Raw genomic sequence first — 22,761 nt, 5'->3', positions numbered from 1 at the left:
ATCACGTCCACTACAATATGCAATTGTGCTCCTATGCACCTCTCGCCTCCCAAATTGGTGAGGTTGACAGTAGGAGCACAATTCTCTATTGTAGTACACAGGGGGAGATGCACTTAGGAGCACAATTACAAGGCATCCTGTGCCTTTCGCAGTGCTGTAGATATCTTGTGAGACGAAGTATAGCCAAAAATGCTTGCAATGTGGAAAGAATAGAGGGGATACCTATGGCTCGTGCACATTTTACAATTTCAATAAAAAGCTTTCCATGTGCCCTTTAAGTGTCCTTGATAGTGAAAGAAACTGCTTCACATCTGCCCCATGTATCAAAGCACAGATTTGATGAATGTGGTGCACATTTAATTACTGCTCTGGTGATGGCATCATCTATAAATGCCTAGCATACATAAACTGCACTTTATTATGACGAACAGCATCCTAAATAATTTATTATTTAATGTTAGCCCTTATACGAGGTGACCTTGGCCTTTCCTATCCCTTGCACGAGTCTAGCAAGTGCAAGCAGATTACTCAGAGGAAAAAAGCTGAAATGCTGTGGCTAAATCACAGCAACAAATGGCATCTAACGTCTTTGCTTCTTTTATATGGTATCACCAGCAGTCTGGTGATATTTGGTGGCCAACACATAGGGCTGCTAAAGATATGAAGCATTAAACGGAACACCCAGGTTAACTATTTTGCAGGCAGAAAAATCATTATGCAGAAGAGAGGCTAGATGCAGCAAATGTAGAAGAGAACTCACAAGAAAAATTTATAAGTAAAACAATAATTGAGTGCTTTCTTTTTGCCGTGAAAATCTTATGTGCTGAACCTCAGTGTGAAAATACTCATTGAGAGAGAACGGTAACAGGGGTGAAAGCAGGCTCGAGCATTTTGGAGCAACAAAACGAGTTTTGGAGCCCGTTTTTAAGGTCAAGCACCTTTGATAATTGCTGTTTTCTCTTTCTGAAATACAAAATCTCTAACCTGCTTCATTTTTATGCAGGTTCAATGCCTTTCCAACTTCGCACTCATCTCTGGCAAAACAAACAGCCAAAGAATGTGAAGATATATCTTATAACACAGGCTGACCTTAGCAACAGCTTGGAACAGATTAGCAGCAAATGTAACGCTTGCTGGTGGACTTCATAACTGAACACCTAGTCTGACCTAATGCGTTTACATATTTTGGCTTGATAGATGTAAATGTTGAGCGTACTACTTCGATGCAGCGATACTAATTTGGAGTTCAGATTAATGGGCACATTTCCGCTCCCTATCGTGTGGATATCTATTTATTTATTTAGAATACACCTCAAAGCCCCTTTATATGAGGTATTACATGACCCGTTTTGATCCTATGCCTGGGCTGATAAATTCCTGAGCACTGGTTATGTTGTCTGCCAAAAAGGCGCCTTCAGGCCACAATACCGCGCCTTGACAAGCTTGGCGCTAGTGCCGCTCTCGTGCTTTTTGCCTACTCTGGGATCGTAAATAACTACAGAACCACCTCGATCGCCTTGTTTGTTTGTAAACATGGAGGAGGTCTACAGGGTGGAAGCAGGCTCAAGCATTTTGGAGCAGATTTGGGATACAGACAGATGACATTGAAGGGTATAAGCATCCTTCAGATTTACTTACTGCCTCCTGCCTATAGTTTATCATCCTTTGCTTGAGCAATACTCAGGCTCCTTTTTAATATATTTGCCATGGGCCGTACGCCTTTATTAAATAAAACAATATTAAATTAAAAATAAACTGTAATAACTGTAATAAAATAAAGCTTCCTAGTCATTGACAGCTTTGGTGTAGCACCCATAATGCTTCAAGTATTATTTTGTCTGACATAGGCCTGACGTGCTTGTGAGGGACAAAAGGGCTCCACGTTGAAGTACTGGCTTGTTTTCATTGTAAAAGCATTACTAAGACGTGTATTTTTTTGAAGCCGGTCAAGTTTCCTAACAGCTAGTGGTAGTTTATGCAATCTGCTTCGTTTGCTGCTCTCATTACTTTCTCCACTGGCGATTCAAAAGGCTGGGAAGAGGCGCTACGTCACATTCACATTGGATTGTTTTGCAATTAACTATCTCCAATTACCTGTGGCTGACACTAAATTTACTTGCAAACGAATATATATTTTGCTCCACGCTTCCTTCCCTTACAAAAATTTCATTCGTATTAAGCCCAATGCAAGATGCGTTATATCTTTGCACCTGGTGCTGTGACGTTCCCGTGTTCTGCTAAATTTAATGGTACAACATCAAGACAGCCAGTATGGAGCAGAATGAAGAAATTGGAGCAGTGTTTCCACCCCTGCGGTAACAAGGCTCCCTAATGGGGCAAATAACAAAATTTAGGCACTGCTCAGGCTAGCAGCTCCAAGTCACACTCGAGCACCATGCTAGCATCCATACATACCATACTCAAAGCTACCTCATGAAGCAAATGCAAAAAGCCACTGCAAGGCCTATTTTCCCAGTGTCTGAACTGATGGCAGTTTTTAAGTCACACAGTGTGCAGCTAGTCAAGTTAAGCATAGCAGGCTTTGCACTGGTAACTGCGTCTCACTATTAACTTTTCTAAGAGGCTCTTTATTTTTCTTTCCTTTTCATGCCTCAACATAATATATGTAACTCACATAAGGCATGAGTAGCAAACTTTGATATGTAGGCAGAGTTAGCTGAAGAGATGTGTTCTTCCCATCAGAATGGCATTCGCACGAGCTTGATAACGTAAAAAACCCGCAAAGAATCACCAACACAAGGACACGATCAATATGCAAAAGAGGCAATAAAGACAGGAGACCATGACCACCCAATCACTGCTAATGACTTTAAGTCAAAATACAAAAACAATGAAGTCGGTTAACATTCCCTTATCTCGCATTAGCTCCAATAACAGAGGAAAAATCATTTTCTTGTTTCACAGGCCTAGACACGTGGAACATCAAGGGCTTCATACAGACGAATAGCATTTTTCTTTTTTCTGCATCGCCCCAAAAACAATTTTTCAATTCGTGAACCTACAAAGCTAAAGCACTGCATGTTGTGAACAGTCCCGATGAAAAGCATTGCTCTAGGTTATGAACCAGTGAAAACTCAAGTGAATAATAGGCAGCAATATGCCGCTTACGCACACGTGCTGCCGTTATTTGGTAGCACACATTACAGCTAGGATGATCAGACAAAAACAGACAAACAGCGGTGGCTACTCACATTCACAAACAAAGCGCGGGGAAGCCCTGACGTGAAAAGCCAGCTGGTTAAACGAATGAGACGTGCCATGACGAACAGTGGACGCATGCGATACGCCAAGGCATCTGCGCCACATTACTGCCCACGCACTTTCCACCGCGCCTAACATGCCATGCTTTCCAGCCGATTATTCAGCTGTCATGCGGATGTCGCTCATACTCTCTTGTCGAACTTCCCTCCGTTCTGCTTCACACGAGGAGGCAGGCCATTTTCGGTGAAAGCTGCCAGCCTTTCTCGCATTCTGCATGACATACAGAGGTACAGATACGCGCTGCGGCGATAAAGCAGCGCGGCCTGCACGCATGATGGAAAACGCATCGCACGATGCGTGCCTTGCGGACAACCGCCATGCTGCTTACGCGAAATGACAAGCTTCCGAATAGCTTCGGGCCACTCAGGCGAAGTCTCTAGCTCATTGTTTTAAAAGGCCGAACTTTTCCAAATACAAAAACAAGAACGTGCAACTTACCTAACAAAACAATCCGGCCAAACGGCCATGCCGCTACCGAAACGCACTACACCGCGGGCCCGCCATGATGCATCATGAATGCAACACCGCGGCCTGCAAGCTGCAAGCAGCAGGCTCTGCTGCACTAACTGACCACTACGCGACGCTAGGAAACAATTGCTGGTTTTTAGCGCTTTGACAACCCTTTTTGTGTAGCTAAAAACAATTTCAGCTGTCTATAATAGAAGCCATATTAAAAACAATACTTAAAATGACTGCCACAAGATGTTGAAAGATGTCCGTCAGTTTCGGTTTCAGTTTCGAGGCGCACTTGGATGCGGCCTGTCGTGTCGCCCGGAAGCGTATTTACTTCTCAGCGTACATAGCCGCACTGGCCGCTAGTCGCGCTGGTTGTCTTGAACGTCACATCCGGCGTTGTCATGACAACATTGGAACTGATTGGGACGCCAGTTCGCTCGTTCCTTGCATATGGACGCCCGCATTGGCCGCATGCATGGCGCCCGTGTAATATTCTGCGGTTAAGTACGCGAAGTGACTAATTTCAAAGCTGTTTTTCGGCAAGTGAGTGACAGTGGTTTGTTGCGAAAGGTTTGTTGTCTCTTCATATTTTGTGCCATGCTGTGCATCGGGAAAGTCGATCCGATGCCAGGAGGAGAGCAGTGATGTGTGTGTGAAAGATATTCCACCGTGATCGCGATGAGACTAATTTCAAAGCTGTTATTCGGCAAGTGAGTGGCTGTGATTTGTTGCGAAAGGTTTGTTGCCTCTTCATATTTTGTACCACGCTGTGCATCGTGAAAGTCTTGATCCGATGCCAGGAGGAGAGCAGTGATGTGTGTGAAAGATCTTCCACCGTGATCGCGATGAGACTAATTTCAAAGCTGTTATTCGGCAAGTGAGTGGCTGTGATTTGTTGCGAAAGGTTTGTTGCCTCTTCATATTTTGTACCATGCTGTGCATCGAGAAAGTCTTGATCCGATCCCAGGAGGAGAGCAGTGATGTGTGTAAAAGATCGCTTGCCAAAAATATCTGGGTAACGACGCTGGAGTATCGTTTTTCCTAGAAGCAAGATGTTTGTTTGGTGAGTTATGCTTATGTGGAGAGATGCTTATCATAGGAGGTTGCAGGATCGTAGCTATCTTTTTCAGTTGGCTCGGGAACTGAAATATTGATTTTGTACATTACTTACGAGTAAGTACACGCCAATGGAGATTTGTTGCATGACATGCTAATTGCAACTATTTATTTTGACATTGTGCATATTTAAATAATGTCTTTAAGTTCAATCAAGCTATACAGTGAAGCCCGAGGCCATCCAAATGCACATCAGCGCTGCCGTCACATGTTTGCTTTCAAATACTTCATCTCGCAATCTGCAAGTGCAACAGAAGGATCACTTTTGTTCACTGTGTATATATATATATATATATATATATATATATATATATATATATATATATATATATATATATATATATATATATATATATATGTCACCTTTCAGCCATTAAAATTAAGTTTTGAGTCTGCGCACGCCCTGTCCACCACTTCATTTGTCCGTGTGTCTTTTAGCGCAGTACCCCCCTTCATGGAAAAGATGAAACTTGGTAAATATGTTTGGCATCATCTGGATGATCAGGAGTCTTAGGTGTAGTCTTGCTGAAGCATCCTTTTGGTTGTTGTTACATAGTTCTTACTAACCTCATTGAAAGGCGACATTATTTCTGTGATTTCAAGCTATTATTCAGCAAATGAGTGACAATGGTTTGCTGTGAAAGGTTTGTTGCCTCTTGATATTTTGTACTGTGCTGAGCTATGCCTTATGTGGAGAGATGCTTATTATAGGAGGGTGCAGGATAATAGCTATCTTTTCCAGCTGGCTCAATTACGGAGGAAAGAATGTAAGCACCCTGGCATTGACATGTTTGCAAGCTAAAGTATTGATTTTGTACATTAGTTGCGAATAAGTACATGCCAATGGTACATAGTTTGTGCTGTGGTAATGGTACTGTGCTCAAGGATGCGCGATCGAATCTCGGCCATGACAGCTGCTTTTTGATGGAGGCAAAAAGCAAGGCGCCTGTGTGCTGTGCGATGTCAGTGCATGTTAAAGAACCCCAGGTGGTCGAAATTTCCATAACCCTCTACTATGGCATCCCTCATAGCCTGAGTTGCTTTGGGATGTTAAATCTTATTAACCAAACCAAACTTTCCTTAACCTTGCTAATACCTTGGAGTTCACGTAAGGCACTCACTGAGTGCTCTTGTTAGATGAACATTGTGCACAGAACTTTACATTTGTTATGGCATTGTCAAATTTTACATTCCTTTGGTTCAACTGCTTTTCTGCTTGAACGAAATACTTCTAAATCAGCTTTTTCTGTCCTCTCGCATGAGTGATTCGTCAGCAGCATTTGCCTTTGCTCACGTATGCTGCTTTAAGCATACTTCATGCCTGTAGGGGTGGCCAAAATAATTAGAAAAGCTAGGAATGTTTGGAAGAGGCACTATTTTGAGGTTTATAAATATATAATTGCCTTGGTCCACAGCACTTGCTGTGGGGTGGGACATCAGAAAGACTGCTAATTTTTCCATATGCACAGTAAGCCAGTTACTGCTGGTATGTGCATTCATTCTTTCAAGGATTCTCAGTATATTCTATTCTTGTTCTACAGAACCACCAAGTTCTTACTAGGATCCCATAAGTGGTTATACCCAAGAATGCATGAACCTGGAGCTTTCCTTTACTCACCTTACTTTCGGACTACTCGCAATAATTGTGATAGAGGTGTTCACCATATGGCTAATCATAAATGACAATTTTCTTTTCAGAGGCTGTCGTGCCTCTCTATTTTCTGCCTACACATGTGTCCTGCATGAAGGGATAGAAACTAAGGTGCGTGGCAACTTCAAGAAAGCTTTTGTGGTTCTCCAAGGGACAAGGACTGAGCATTGTAAGACACGCACTGACAGCATGAGTTATGCAAAAACAAAACAATAAAAGATCATCCAGCAGCACTGTATCTTTGAAAAGGTATTTATTCTGGACAGATTTACTACTGCAGACACATCTAGTGGTGATGAAATTGTCCCTGAAAGGCAGCTGTCTGCTGCCTGAAATGCAACTTTGGCTAGAAAAGAAAATAAACAGCACTGTGAGCCACAGTCAACAAGCCTTCACCATGTAAGCATTAATCATGTTTGTCTAAGGACAATATTTCGGTGATAACGCACATCCACTGTGGAGCAAAAACACATGCTTACACAAAGTGATTATCTGCACTATCTAGGCATCAATACATTTGCATCCTTAAAAGGTGCCATTCGGCCCCTTTTATTACAACAACAATGGCAATGCCCCTTACCGGTACAACACAATCACTTCTTTTGTGCCAAGTACAGTACCATATCAACCAACAAGGAAGTGTTTGAGCTGTAGTTCTATTAAAACATTTCTCAAGTCTTAGCACTCTTTCATGCAAGATATATAGTACTCGGCAGGCTTGCAACTGCCTACAGAAATCCTGTCAGTGCAAACTGTTAACATTTATTTACATGCAGTCTGAACCAACTGCTTTTCTTTAAGCTTGAAGCAGACTAGCAGCAAGATGGAATATTTAAATGAGTAGGGACAGAAAATTTTGTCCCATCTGTTCATATGTTTGAATACAAGAATTATGGTTAAATTGGTAATCTCATCCTGCTTCTGTTTCAACAGCTGCAGGAGTCAAGATAATGTTGGAAACTTGTAATCAAGTGCTACTTTTTGGCGTCTTTTGCTCCAACTTTTGGCAACTTGCTCCAACTGCCTATCCCAAAAGTTGGTAGGGCAACAAATAAATAGGCAGCAAATTTTTCTATGCTTCATGTGACGAAGATTAAACTGGGCTCAGCTGGTCGCAGCTACCACAGCTAACTGGTGGCTCTTGAGGCAAATTCCTTGCACAATCTGATAACTTGTACATTATCATAAGAGCTAGCAGCCAAATGAGGCTTTGAATGCAGTTAAGCTCACTTATAATAAACCCGACGGTCACGTGGATTTTGCTTGTATCCGAAGTTTGTAGTAAGTGGACTTGCTTTTTTACAGTCAAAAAGCAAAGATCAGAAAAAAGTGGCATTAATTCTTTGAAAAGTGTATTGCACACGTTTATCCTTTCAAATTTCATACTATCAAGCTGCTTTCTAAGCTCTCAAGCTGTACGGATTATCCGCTTCAGGGATGTGAGAAGCAATTAGAGCATCAGTGGCAGATGGTGTAGAAGGTTGGCTTCAAACCTCAACTAAGTTATATGGATCCAGTGACAAAGCTATTACAAGCCATGTCTATGCAGAATGCTCAGTGCGAGTTACTTTTGTTTTAACTGCTCCAGTGACAAATTTGCCTCCAAATTAGGATACACCTTCCTGTAAATACATGGACTTTGATGTAACATCTGCGTGGAAGTAGAGCCACTTAGGCCTAAAAACAAGGTGGAAACTTGCACTTTATCTGAAAACCGTCAGATCATGTCAGATTTCAGTCTTCGTTAATTCGTGTGCACTGCCCGCTAGACACCGGAGTGATGCATCTATCTGTGGTCTGCATACTGTCTACATATGGCAGCAGTGCAGCAGGCAGAGATATGATTGCAGACAATGCAACTCTAACATGACTGGGTAGGCCATCAAGTCGTACCATGCAACCAGTATTCAAACTTATCAGATTGCTCTCATTAGTGGATGACTGGCAGTGTGCAGTAATTTAGGGCACTTACATTTCTCGTTCCACCATGGACACTTTTCCCAACTAGCATATGTGCATGCTCTAGCAGCCCTTCTAGCTTGTCGGGGCACACTTTGACCAGTAGCAAACAGCCAGTGGTAAACTGCCAATTCAAAACACATTTTTACTGTTTTTATTATTGCAGGGGGGGGGGGGGTGGCATCATTGGTGCTTGGAGACTATTTATGATCTCCGCACTGTCTAGAATAGAAGTGTGCTCTTTGATTTTGGGGGCGAATTTATGGGGCCTCCTCATTCGTTAGCATAGTGGTGCAGCCAGTTTCCTTTTTTTCTTCAAAATGCAATGCCATAGCCCTAATACAGACAAATTATTTTGGTAGTCCTGCCCTTTTTGTGATAAGCAGGTGTTTTGTTATAGCTGCAGCTGTTCTAAGCAGGTTAACTGCTGAGCTAATTGATTGTCAGACATAATTGCAGGGAATTCAGCACAACACTCACACAAGAAATAGGCACCCACGGTGTCCTCATTCTTGTGTGACTGTTGCGCTGAATTCCCTGTAATTAGTTCTAAGCGGACTCGACTGTATTTTGCTTTAAAATATTTTCATTACCCTAACTACCAGTTAAAGGGCCCCTGAAACGGTACTTTCCCCTAATTTCTAGTGGATGAACTTCATAGACGTGGGTTTTTATTATATTAAAGCCAAATTCGGAAGCTTTGTATGAAGCCAATAATGTACAAATAATTTTCAAAAAGTGCTCCTGGTGACCGCTCACAACCGATTATTGCAACACGTTCCCTCTGCGCAAACCTTCTATGTGAAATCATCGAGGCTAGCTGGGTGCGCCCATTCATTGGTGGCTCCGAAGTGACACGGGCAGAATGGAGAGTGGTGGGGTGAATTCGCGGCTTGTTTTCTTCATTTTTTTCTTCCGCGCTGGCCTGTGTCGAGTCAAGGGGAGAAAGGAGGAGCGTCGTTTTTTATTGACAATATTTTCGGTGTTAGTGACGCTAGGTTAAAAATTTTTGCATTGAGGAGAGAATTGATAGCATACTGTTATTCGCGTGCGTTTTCTAGATTTTGTATTTAATAGGGCTGGGCAAGATACTTCAAAAAAGTATCTTCGATACTGATACTCAATACCTTGAAAAATTGCATTTCCGATACCGATACAAGATAACGAACCAAAATCGATTTCCGATACAGATACTCGATACTGTGACTTTGATACTTCGATACATCTCTGAAATTCCAATGTGATAAAGGTGGTGTAGGGGTGTGTTTATTCAGATGGATATAGCCGCTCAGGAGGAACTCGCAGCGGAGCGTCAGGCGTGGCGAACCAGCAAGGCAGCGACCAACTTCTTCGTCCTCGAGCGCGCCAGCACGCGATGCATGGCAGTGGCTAAGAAGACGAAAATTACCACACTACATTTTCCCCCCGGGTAGAGAAGGAGCCATCCTGGCGACTTATGGAGCCGACAGAACAGGCGGATCGTAGTATGGCTTGATTCGGTTGACATGAACTGTTTCGCGTCCACGGCGACGCAGGTCCGCAGAGGGCGTAACAGGCTCAACTACGTAGTTGACAGGAGATGTTTGTTGGAGGACTCGGTATGGACCATGATATCGAGCAAGAAGCTTCTTTGAAAGGCCGGTGGTTGTGGCAGGGACCCAGAGCCATACCAGGCAGTTAGGTGCATATGTAGAAGGCTCGCCGGTGTCGCGGTGGTGTTTTTGTTGCCACTGGTTTTCTGTTGTAAGCGAACGGGCGAGCTGACGGCATTCTTCTGCGTACTGGGCGGCGTCCGAGAGTGGCGTCGATTCAGAGACATCAGGGCGGTAGGGAAAGAGCGCGTCCATTGTACAGGTTGGCTCGCGTCCGTAAAGAAGAAAGAAGGGAGAGAATCCAGTGGTGGTCTGTATCGCAGTATTGTACGCGTAGGTTACGAAGGGAAGAACTTGGCCAGCATGTCACTCAGAGTACGATTGAAGCGCTCGGTTAGGCCATTCGTCTGAGGGTGGTAAGAAGTTGGATGAATGACCGGGAGTAGGACTTGAAAGAAAATGCAAAAGTGCACTGATCCACGGGTCATTTCGCGCTCGGTAACCATGTCGACAGTGGAAAGAGTCGACCAATCGTAAGCACAGACGTGCGCAGACGAGGTATCACTAGGCAATGGCGAGCGGGAAAGAGCATCCGCGTCCGTATGCTTCAGACCTGATCGATAAATGACATGGATGTCATACTCCTGGAGACGGAGAGCCCAGCGAGCAAGGCGACCGGATGGGTCTTTCAGAGAGGCCAGCCAGCACAAAGCGTGGTGATCGGTCACAACATAAAACGGTCGGCCATACACATAGGGACGAAATTTTCCGATGGCCCAAATAATGGCCAAACATTCCCTTTCTGTGACTGAATAATTGGACTCTGCTTTCGTCAATGTTCGGCTGGCGTATGCCACAACATACTCGCTGTAACCAGGCTTACGTTGGGTAAGGACGGCTCCAAGCCTAATACCGCTGGCGTCAGTGTGAATCTCCGTAGGCGCAGTCGGATCAAAGTGGCGTAGAATGGGAGGCGAAACCAAAAGGCAGCGTAAAGTGTCGAAGGCTTTATCGCAGGCCGGAGTCCAGGCTGAGAGGTCGGAGCTGCCGGCAAGGAGCTGGGTCAGAGGAGCGATGATAGAGGCGAAGTTCAAGATGAAACGTCGAAAGTAGGAGCAGAGGCCGATAAAGCTCCGAAGCTGCTTCAGGGACGTTGGCTTCGGGAACTCTGCAACTGCGCGAAGTTTGGTGGGGTCGGGAAGAATGCCGTCCTTAGAAACTACGTGGCCTAAAATTGTGAGTTTTCGAGCGGCAAAGTGGCACTTCTTCAAATTCAACTGAAGCCCAGCGCCGGCGAGACACGTGAGGACATCCTTTAGGCGGAGAAGGTGAGAAGAAAAGTCGGTAGAAAAAACTACGATGTCGTCCAGATAACAAAGACAGGTCTGCCACTTGAGTCCACGAAGAACAGTGTCCATCAGGTGCTCGAAAGTAGCCGGGGCATTGCAAAGGCCAAAGGGCATAACGTTGAACTCGTATAAGCCATCAGGTGTTATAAAGGCAGTTTTCGAGCGGTCATCGTCAGCCATCGGCACCTGCCAGTAGCCAGAGCGCAAATCCAAAGAGGAGAAATACTCGGCTCCCTGTAAACAGTCCAAGGCGTTGTCGATTCGTGGCAGAGGATAGACGTCTTTGCGCGTGATCTTGTTTAGCCAACGGTAATCGACGCAAAACCGGATGGAACCATCTTTCTTGGTGACCAAAACAACCGGAGAAGCCCATGGACTGTTTGATGGCTGTATGACGCCCCGGCGAAGCATATCGTCCACATTATCAGCAATGACTTGGCGCTCAGAGGCCGACACGCGGTAAGGATGCTGTCGTAAAGGTGCGTTTGTACCAGTGTCGATTGTGTGCGTAACGACAGACGTGCGACCCAGAGCAGTGTGAGGAAGGTCGAAGGCAGAAGTGAAGCTCTGTAGAAGGGCAGAAAGTTGATCGCGTTACGCGGGTGGAAGATCTGCGTCAATAGCCTGTTGAAGAACATCGGGTAGTGTCGAAGCGGTCGCTATATCGCAAGAGCTGAGAACAATAACGTCTAATGAAGTAGGCGTGGCAGGAAAAGTATTTACATGCGCAGGATCAAATTCTTCAATACGAGCGGGACACTCGCCGCGTAGCAGGACGGATGGGCACGAAAATGGATTCGATACATACATTGCACTAAGACCTTCTTCGAACTTGAGAACAGCAAATGGAAGCAGGAGGCACGGATGGCGTGAAGCGGCCTCGGACGGTGTGAAGAAGACAGTCGAAGTAGTAACGCTTTCACAGGAGAGTGGAACGAGGGCAGCAGAAAATGGAGGAATGTCTGTGTCATTGGCGACAAGGAGTTTTACAGACCGGGTAGGAACGTCACACAAGGCAGTATCACACACAGGAAAAAAGGCAACTTCCGCGCGGGCGCAGTCAATAATGGCACGATGAGTGGAAAGGAAATCGTAGCCCAGGATGATGTCGTGTGAGCAGTGAGCCAGTACAATAAACTCGATGGTGTATAAGACGTCTTCGATGAGAACACGGGCCGTGCACGCTGCTGAGGGATGAATGCGCTGGGATGAAGCGGTGTGAAGCGAAAAGTCGGGTAGTGCGGTGGTCACCTTGCGAAGACGACGGCAAAGAGATTCACTGATGACGGATACGGCAGCGCCCGTGTCAACAACAGCGAGTATTGCGACACCGTCGACGAACACTTGTATTACGTTTGCAGGAGAAGACGGAGGACTTGAAGAGTTCGAACCAAGCGCAGTTCTTGCCCCGGGAACTGCGACTGTTAGTTTCCCTCAACAGTGCCGGCAGAACGTCGGGGAAGCGGTGATGGTGAACGGCGACGAGGGGAAGATGATCGGCGAGAGGTATACATTTGATTGTCCCGAGGAACGAAGTCGGAACCGGGTTGAGTTCTCGGCGAGGGCTGGTCGGCGTCGTACGAGTAGTTCCAGGGGTCAGGGCGAGAAGGTGGAAGGCGTTGGCGGCAAAGACGGGCTACATGGCCCGGCAGCCCACAAGAGTAGCAGATTGGCCGGTTGTCTGCGGTGCGCCAAGGGTTCGTAGGGCGTTGGCGTACCCTTGGAATAGGCACATGGAACGCCGACCCAGGCAAAGGCGAAGGATGGTTGGAAGGGGCGGCCTGGTAGGAAACAGGTGCGGTTGGCATTAGCGGCCTGGCCGCAACTTGGGCGTACGTTAGTGGAGCCGTTACTTGCGCTGGCACGGGGCTGGTCGGCAGCACGTGCTGGGCGGGAGCACGGAACTGGGCGGAAGGACATCAGCGATATGGTCTTGCACGGCACGCCGTGTGGTAGGGGCCAAAGACGGAGCCATGTCAGGAACAAGGCGACCAGTGTCTTGTAATTGAGGGACCAGGGATAGCTGGCGGGCGACCTCTTCGCGAACGAAGGCTTTTATCTGTTGAATCAAAGGGCTGTCCTCTGATGAAGTAGAACCACCCAGTGCTAGTGTATAAATGGTGTCGTCTCTAAAACCGGACCGCCGGGTAAAAGCGCGCTGCTTTCGAAGCTCGTCGTAGCTCTGGCAAAGTTTAATCACGTCACTGACGGAGGCAGGATTTTTTACCCAGAGCATCTGACACGCGTCCTCGGAGATACCTTTCAAGATGTGGCCGTTTGCACAGGTCAACGATGTCCTCTATATAACTTGTGAATGACTCTTCGGCATGCTGAGTGCGCTCACGCAAGCGTTGTTCTGCTCGGAGCTTGCGAACTGCAGGACGGCCAAACACTTCCAAAAAATTCTTCTTAAATGCAGACCAAGATGGCAGGTCTGCCTCATGGTTTCGAAACCAGAGGTTCGCAACGTCGGTCAGGTAAAAGATTACGTTACTTAGCTTAATAGTGTCGTCCCATCTGTTATAACTGCTGACACGTTCATACGCCGACAACCAGTCGTCGACGTCTTGGTCAGCCGTGCCACTGAAGAGGCATGGATCACGCTGCCGTAGAACGCCAGAACACAGTACCGTGGTTGGTAGAGGCGCCGATGTCGAGGTGGCCTCGTCTGGCATGGCGGAAGCAGTGGTCAACGTGCGGCTTCTAAGTTCCAGGGTGGATGGGAACGTACCCAGCACCTCCACCAATTGTAGGGGTGTGTTTATTCAGATGGATATAGCCGCTCAGGAGGAACTCGCAGCGGAGCGTCAGGCGTGGCGAACCAGCAAGGCAGCGACCAACTTCTTCGTCCTCGAGCGCGCCAGCACGCGATGCATGGCAGTGGCTAAGAAGACGAAAATTACCACACTACAGTGGTAATATTATTAGCGAAGCTGGAAAATTTTACCATGCTTTCAAGAACTTTCAGTGGTACATATATCGCAGTTTTTGTTTCTCTGAAAGGGCTTAAACAAATTTGATAGCTCAAATTCATGAAGCTCCGCTGTCCGGGCAGTTGGCCTTTTCAGAACGTCACATATTGAATTGAAGCCATGGCTATTAAACTTCCACAAGCAGCCTAGCGAACAATTTCTTTAAGGTAGTGCACTTCATACAAACCACCCTGTGAGCACTAGTCACTAACTAGTTCTAATTAGCAATTAGTCATAACTAAATAGTTATGAGTAATGATCTGGAACTTCTTTTGTGGCTTTTCATTTCATATAGTACACGTTAATTACCCGATGGCCCCCTCCGTTTCCTCTTTACTATAACACTCAATGCTGCGTGCGTTTGGGGAACTGAGCAGGCATTTTGATATTAGTGCAATAGCAGACTTTTGAAGCTCGCATTCTGTGCTAAAAGCTAGAGGATAACAAAAATAAAATGGCTGAACGTTTTCCGAAATAGCTGCGCCATGTGGGCGTTCTGTAAACGAGGTGAACGAAATAAGCATCTCTATATAATTAATCGAGCACGCCGCACTGTTACATTTGATGAAGGAGCCCTTTACCAGAAGATAAGAGTGAAGTATAGCCGCGTCGACTCAAGTATCTTGAAGGTAGTTAACAAAGTCAAGATTCACTAAGTGAGCGTCTGGGTTATATAAAAGAAAAAGTTGTTGTTTTTAAGAGAGAGTGGATAATATGACGTCAATCAATTCGCATATTTCAAAAACATTTTAACAGTTTATTGCTTTATGAAACAAGGGTATCTTCACAAGATTTATTCCCATTTCGCTGAAATATTTTTGGCAAAAAAAATTCTTTCACCATGTATTTGTTATTCAAATTTATGTGCTAGAAAAGTGCAGTTACATAGCTTTTACGTTGTGTATTTTTTAATATTTTAGACGTAATAGTTTTTTACAGAAAAAGCCTAGTGGAAGAAAGATGTTTGTTTCAAATCAAACGCTGTAAACGACAAGATTGGCAACTGCATCGTGCCCAACTGAGGCCTTAGACGCTCATGTTCTTGCCGCCAAACAAAGCCGACATGGGAACCTCAAGGGTCTGAAGAGCTATGGTAGTGCATAAGTTACTGCGTTCATCAGCGCACTGAGCATGCTGCTTGACAAGAATCACATGCCTCAGAGACGGACAAGGAGGCAGATTTTAAAGGGTGGGAGAGCAGCTAGGGGTGAAGTGCGCATGGTCCCTACTCCCTGTTTGTCTTCTGAGCTGTTTATTTTGTTCTTTGTTTCTGCGTGTCTGTTAACGGCTTAGGGGCTTCGTGGTACGCACTCGGTGCTCACAAGTAAACAACCTCATGAGCGCCTACTTGCAATTGGCTCCTTCAGTTTTAAAGAAAGGAAATATGGATAGATGGAGGCTAAGGAGACTGGGCGTTTGAAAGACACTTCTAGCAGGAAGGAATTCAGTATGCACTGCAAGCAAAGATGCCTCCCGGCTTGACTGGGCGTTTGAAAGACACTTCTAGCAGGAAGGAATTCAGTATGCACTGCAAGCAAAGATGCCTCCCGGCTTGTACTAGCATCTGAGTGAGCGCCGTCAACCAAATGTCTGGCACACAGTGGTTTCACTATTTTGTGGAGTATCGAGTATCATTAATATACACGATACACCAAAAATGTATTTTCAATACCAATACTCCGATACTTTCATTTTCAGCACTCGATACCTGATACCGATACACAATATGTATCTAAAGATAGTATCAAAGATACATGTGTCTTCAATACTGCCCATGACTGGTATTTAACCTATTGAGAGCATTTACGGTGTTTCTAGTGGAGCATTAATATCCGTTTTTTTTTTGTTTTTTTTTTATCATGCTGAGGGCGAGACAATAATATGTTTTTAATACAAAAGGTAAGAATGTTTTTGCAGCAGTTTATGCAGGAGTTTTGAAAAAATAATATGAAATTGATATAGACTGGCAGCTAGCGCATTGATTTTTTTATCGCTTTTAAAACCTGCTAATGCTCCAGCAGTTTGCATAGTCTTTCAGAAAAGTACATCCATTCAGAAAGAAAAAAATGTGTTCCAAAATGGGGCAAATGAGATGTACAAAAATGTGATAGGCTGAATTTTGAAAACAATGTCCCATGTGGTGCTCTTTTCAAGTGCAACTGTGGTATTTTTTAGACTTCCTGTAACTGTATGTTCTCAGCTTGCTGCTCATTTGTACCAAATTTCATGGTCCGATGTCTTGTTGCAGGAGGACAAATTTATTTTTATTCCCACTCCATGCCCTAAATTGGTGACGTTTCTACGGATAACTGCTTGACATTACAGAATATTAGGCCATATTATTCATTCTGTGTTTGCTGCAGGACAAAATTTTAATTTTAGACATAGAGTGACTTCAGCTGTAACTTCCAGTTGCCAACTTAATCAGGATGCACACACACAACTGGTCTTGTGGCCGTATCCAGAATGTCACAGGTTGGTTGAAACCTACTTTCGGTTTGTTTCCTGGTTTCAGCTATCTTAAAGTACTTCTACTTTGAATTTTACTTTTTGCCAGAAATTAGGGACACTAAGTAATGTGATGCAATTATAGACTCAAAATGCTAAAAGAAACACTTTTAATTTCAGTATGGCTCAGTAGAGACAAGAAAGCTTTGCACCAATTTTGTAATGCGAGACTACAAAGAAAATCAGAAAAATAAATACTCTTAACTGGGATACAAAGCAACTACTGAAAGCATCGGCTAGTTCATTTCAACTTCTAACCATGTGCTAAAATGTTTAGCTCAACAGATTCCAGCACTGCGTGGCCTTTGGAAAGAAGAAAATTCTCCCACATGCTGCTTGCCAAATGCATATACAAGACAGTGTATCAGCACAACAATGTGATACCTATTGCAAGCGAGCACCTTTTCTGTTTGCACCTTTCTTTCTATGTCAACCGACTCCTTCCAGCTGTTGTGTGCCTTTTCTTTTGTGTCGGGTTCTGTCAGAGAGACGCTTTGGCAACTGGTCTTCTGGTGAGTATCTCATATCCCCTAACATGCTGATCGTTTTCTCATGCTGGGCGCACACACCTGCACACAGTCTACGACACATATGTGCAACTCTGTGTGCGTGGTTGCGATTTTCTTGCGTACGTTTCATTCATTTCTGGTGCCTTCATTTGATGCGCAGCCATGCAGAGTGCTGGGAGAGACTGAGGACAGAGTGTGTGGACAAGCAGTCGACGAGCAATGGAAGTGTGCGTGCGGTGCACGAATGCTCAGATGTCCGAGCAATGTGTGTGATCTTGTTAAGTGTATATTTCTAGATTTGTAAATAAGCTTTTTGGCATCCCTACAGCAATTATGCATTGTATAAGCAAGCATAATGTGTCAAAACAGGCTTTGTGGCATGTCTTTTGAACTGTTAACATAATAGTAGAGCTACTATTTCCCTAAGTCGCTCAGCAAGTCTGAAAGTGTCAATACTCACTTTTGATTGCACGTGAGGACTTATTTAAGGTAACATGTTCTAGCTAGGCCAGATTAACCTCCAGTTTGCTCGAAGGTGATAATGTGACAGCTTCAAAACTGCACCGAGTTCGACAAGAATTTTCTCAATGGTGACTAACACAACTCATTAACTGCTTCTCCTCTATTCATATATATTGCCCTCTTGTTTAAAAGGCTGCATGTGAAACTTAGGTAAGAGGTATGCCTTTTTGCAAATACTGGTAAGGCCTCTGAAATATCTCACTTACTCATTACACACACTGAAATACATAGTGACATTCAGTAGTGCCCCAGGTGTCAGTATTGTCACCGACTTTATTTAATACTGCTTTCAACCCCCCAGCATAGTATGTACACAGCATCTCTGCAATTGTTTTGCTATATGCTATTGACATCACGGTGTGGAGCCCTCACCAAGATCTGCTCACTCAAGAGGGTGCCCTCCCATCAATCTTGGATACTTTCTCTCATTAGGCTTCGGCCTTCAGCTTTGTGTGTGCAAAACTACATGCACGTCAATTGCCAACAGCTGGGTTGGTTGGTTGGTAAACATTTATTAAAACTGTCAAGGGGCCAAAGGCCAAGATCTAGGGGTCGGCCAAGACTCCTTGGAATCTGGCAGCCACTAGAGCAAGACCGATGAGTGCTTGTTGGTCGTCCAGGGTAGAGCCGAGTAGACGAGCCTCCCAGGTATGCTGTGTGGGTGTTGGCGTGTGTTGTCGTGGACAAGTCCAGACCATATGAAGGTCTGCTGGGATACTGCAGTGTTTACACATCGGCATATACCGTTCAGGAAATATATTGTTACGTGGTGGCATGACAAGCGATGGAACACGGCGACACAGAACGACTTGATGACGTGACGATGAAATATGCTTTTATGGCCAGCGGGCCTGGCGCGAGCGCTCCGCCCCGCACCACTGCCCGCTTCGTCATCTTTGTAGCAATATTATGAACCTTTTAGGATTGGGGAAAGTGTCCGTCTGGAGTTGGCGCTATATGACGGCCTTTGTCTTTGTAAGTTCTTGGTGTGGACCTGGATAGAGTTGCCAAGAAAGACAATAGTGTTGGAGCAGGTCGCGTGAAGTGATTATGGTGTCCTTCCTGACCAAGGCGGGCATGTTGGGGGCAGGATGATAAGCTGCTCGGAAAGTGAGCCCTCGAGCTAGCTCATGTGCTTACGCTTGAGACCCATGTGGGCTGGAGCCCATATCAGGAGGGTCAGGTGTTTAGGAGGATTTGATATGAGTACTCAAAATGGTACGGCTGAAATACAGCCATGAGTAAAAATAAGAATGGCACACTGTGAGTCACTTATGACTACTTTAGCTTTAGGAGTGGAAAGCAATAGCTACTTCCTGCGCTGTAGAGATATGTGAAGTGCGTACGGAACAGGAGGCATGAAGAGCCATGTTTTCATCTGTGGCAACCACTGTTGCAGCAGTCCGAGTAGGATGGTCTGCCGCGTCTGTGTAAAGTATGCCAAGTCGGCCAGCATATCACTGTTGGAGTGACGCGGCCCGAGCTTCTCTGCGATCTAGATGATGATTTGGTTAGTGGGGTTTAACGTCCCAGAGCAACTCAGGCTATGAGGGACGCCGTAGTGGAGGACTCCGGAAATTTTGACCACCTGGGGTTCTTTAATGCGCACCGACATAGCACAGCATACGGGTGCCTTGCCTTTTGCCTTCGTTGAAAAGCAGCCTCCTCAGCCAGATTCAATCCTTGGGTACAGCAGTCGAGCGCCATAACCACTGAGCTATCAAGGCAATATATTTGTTCATGACTCTTTTCAAACACCTTGCTGTGGACACCTGCAAAGATCAGTATGATACCTATCAGTATGGCCAATGAGCTCCTTTGCTTCTGCAGGGCCAAAATATACTGCATTTACTAAAGTGCTGTACACAAGAAAATTATTGGAATTGCAATGCAACTATCAAATTTAGTCAGAGCTGTCCACTTGATAATGGAGACTACTAAAATCAAACCTTTGGGCTTGTTTATGCCACAACTAATAGCACTCTTGAGATATGCCGACAATTGCCTCTGCATTCTACACAAAAGCATCGCAAGGTTTTCAAACATCTGATTTCTCCTGAAGAACAACTGCAAGTAGGGCATTTCTGCATCCTGTGCAGACAAGGAATAGAGAAGGTGGATTGCAATAATCTATTTTAGGTGTTCTCTTAGAATGTAATTCTCACTGCTTATTTTTTTGTCTTCTGAAACAAATGCACACTGGAAGAGAATCTTTATCTGTTCTCTCAGTAGTTCACAGTGAACCAGTGGCACATGCAATTTAGCCACTTTGCAAGAAATAGATACTGCAATCTGGGAAGCTTTGGTAATTAATTGAAAGTGGTGAAGAGAGATCTTGAATGAAGTGGCTACCAAGAACTGTTTTCAGCATGATGACACAACAAAGTGAATGACGCAAGCACGAAGGAAACCAAAGACAAAACACAGAAGTATGCTCCATTTTTCTAATTGACAAATGTTGGCAATATTGTTCTGACTTTCTGCACAGCATGACACACTTATATGAACATCTCATACGACACTAATAAATATGAAAAGGAAGGCTTGACTAAATTGGTCAAAGTGAAAGATTTGACACATCAAATTTCCCAGTCTTGTTTACACAATTCTGTGCAACAGCTGGCCTTCAGCAATACCAGAAATAATGTGGCCTTTCAATGAGGTTAGCAAGAACCATGTAACAACAACCAAAAAGGACGTTTCAGAAAGACTACACCTAAGACTCCTGATCATCCAGATGATGACAAACATATTTACCAAGTTTTATCTTTTCCACGAAGGGGGGTACTGCGCTAAAAAGCACACGGACAAATGAAGTGGTGGGCAGGACGTGCGCAGACTCAAAACTTAATTTTAATGGCTGAAAGGTGACATATACAAGGTGTTGCACAATTAGACGCGCGCTGTAGAATGCTTCTCCCAGCTAAACCGCGGAATCCTTGCAGTTCAGATTTCGCACAGAAATCACATTTTGTCGCTAGTATTTTTTAATACTAAATTTGTTTGGTGTACTTGCCTGATTCGATCAGAAGAAGTCAGATGTTCCCATCGCCTGCGGCGGCGGCGACGCCAGACGAACCGCTGCCCCAGCGATGGGACTGGTGGCGCCACCTCATGCTGCTTACAACTCTGTAGCAGGAAAAGAGGGGGCGAGCGTTTCTGGCAGGTTTGAGTTGTTGTAAGCAGCATGAGGTGGCGCCACCAGTCCCATCGCTGGGGCAGCGGTTCGTCTGGCGTCGCCGCCGCCGCAGGCGATGGGAACATCTGACTTCTTCTGATCGAATCAGGCAAGTACCCCAAACAAATTTAGTATTAAAAAATACTAGCGACAAAATGTGATTTCTGTGCGAAATCTGAACTGCAAGGATTCCGTGGTTCAGCTGGGAGAAGCACTGTACAGCGCGCGTCTAATTGTGCAACACCCTTTATACTGTGAACAAAACCGAAGGATCGGTTTTGTCCAGATTGTGAGGTGAAGTATTTGGAAGCAAACATGTGACGGCAGCGCTGATATGTATTTGGATGGCCTCTGGCTTCACTCTACAGCTTGATTGAACTTATAGACATTATTTAAATATGCGCAATGTCAAAATAAATTGTTGCAATTAGCATGTCATGCAACAAATCTCCATTGGCGTGTACTTACTCGTAAGTAATGTACAAAATCAACATTTCAGTTCCCGAGCCAGCTGAAAAAGATAGCTGATCTTGCAACCTCCTGTGATAAGCATCTCTCACCATAAGCATAGCTTACTAAACTGAAACATCTTGCTTCTAGGAAAAACGATACTCTAGCGTCGTTACCCAGAGGCAGTTTTATTTTTGGCAAGCGATCTTTTACACACATCACTGCTCTCCTCCTGGCATCGGATAAAGACTTTCTCGATGCACAGCATGGTACAAAATATGAAGAGGCAACACACCTTTCGCAACAAATCACAGTCACTCACTTGCTGAATAACAGCTTTGAAATTAGTCTCATCGCGATCACGGTGGAAGATCTTTCACACACATCACTGCTCTCCTCCTGGCATCGGATCAAGACTTTCCCGATGCACAGCATGGCACAAAATATGAAGAGACAACAAACCTTTTGCAACAAACCACTGTCACTCACTTGCCGAACAACAGCTTTGAAATTAGTCGCTTCGCGTACTTAACCGCAGAATATTGCACGGGCGTATACCCCATGGAGGCGGCCAATGAGGGCGGCCATATGCAAGCAACGAGCGAACTGGCATCGGTTCCAATGTTGTCATGACAACGCCGGATGTGACGATGGATGGATGGATGGATGGATAAGGCTGAACCCTTTGAATCGGGCGGCGGCGCCACAGGCCGCCTAGCCGTGAATAGTAATATATAGTGTGGACCTATTCTTGCCTTCCTTTCAGCCACCAATCAGCTAACCTTCGTTTGGTTATTTCTACCCTTTTAAAGTCTATTTTCCCTTCATTATCCTTAAACCCCAATGCTTTGGCTAAATCTGGCCCATTGCCTTGAACTATAGGGCGGAGCCCTTTACAGGAAATTATTAAGTGTTCAGGCGTTTCCTCACCCTCCCCACACGCCGTGCACAGCGTGTCTGTCTCTTGGTACTTGACTCGGTACGTCTTAGTCCGCAATACTCCTGTCCTAGCCTCGAACAACAATGGGCTGCCCCTAGAATTATCGTAAATGTTTTCTTTCGCTATTTCCTGCTTGAACGTTCGGTACATTTCTAATGCTGATTTAGTCTCCATCCCTGTTTTCCACAGACCCCTCTCTGTTTCCTTAACCTTTTTCTTAATTGATAATTCCTGGCTGGTCCCCCTACTGCTGTCCAAATATTTGCTTGCTAATTTT

General features: G+C 44.9%; 1 long non-coding RNA gene and 1 pseudogene across 1 annotated transcript in view; both read right to left on the bottom strand.

The window, feature by feature from the left end:
• The window catches only part of LOC146174552 (uncharacterized), a 44,149-nt gene extending 40,350 nt beyond the window's left edge, over positions 1-3,799 (bottom strand). Inside the window, exon 1 of the long non-coding RNA XR_014701888.1 lies at positions 3,721-3,799. This is a non-coding gene — a long non-coding RNA (uncharacterized LOC146174552). The remainder of the gene's footprint in view (positions 1-3,720) is intronic.
• LOC146174549 (uncharacterized) overlaps positions 1-22,761 on the bottom strand; it is a 342,251-nt pseudogene that overhangs the window by 195,808 nt on the left and 123,682 nt on the right.

The sequence above is a fragment of the Amblyomma maculatum genome, chromosome 11 (genome assembly GCF_055883805.1).
Source record: "Amblyomma maculatum isolate TAMU_Amacu chromosome 11, ASM5588380v1, whole genome shotgun sequence".
Taxonomy (NCBI): Eukaryota; Metazoa; Arthropoda; class Arachnida; order Ixodida; family Ixodidae; genus Amblyomma; species Amblyomma maculatum.
This window is presented reverse-complemented; position numbering and strand designations above follow the sequence as displayed.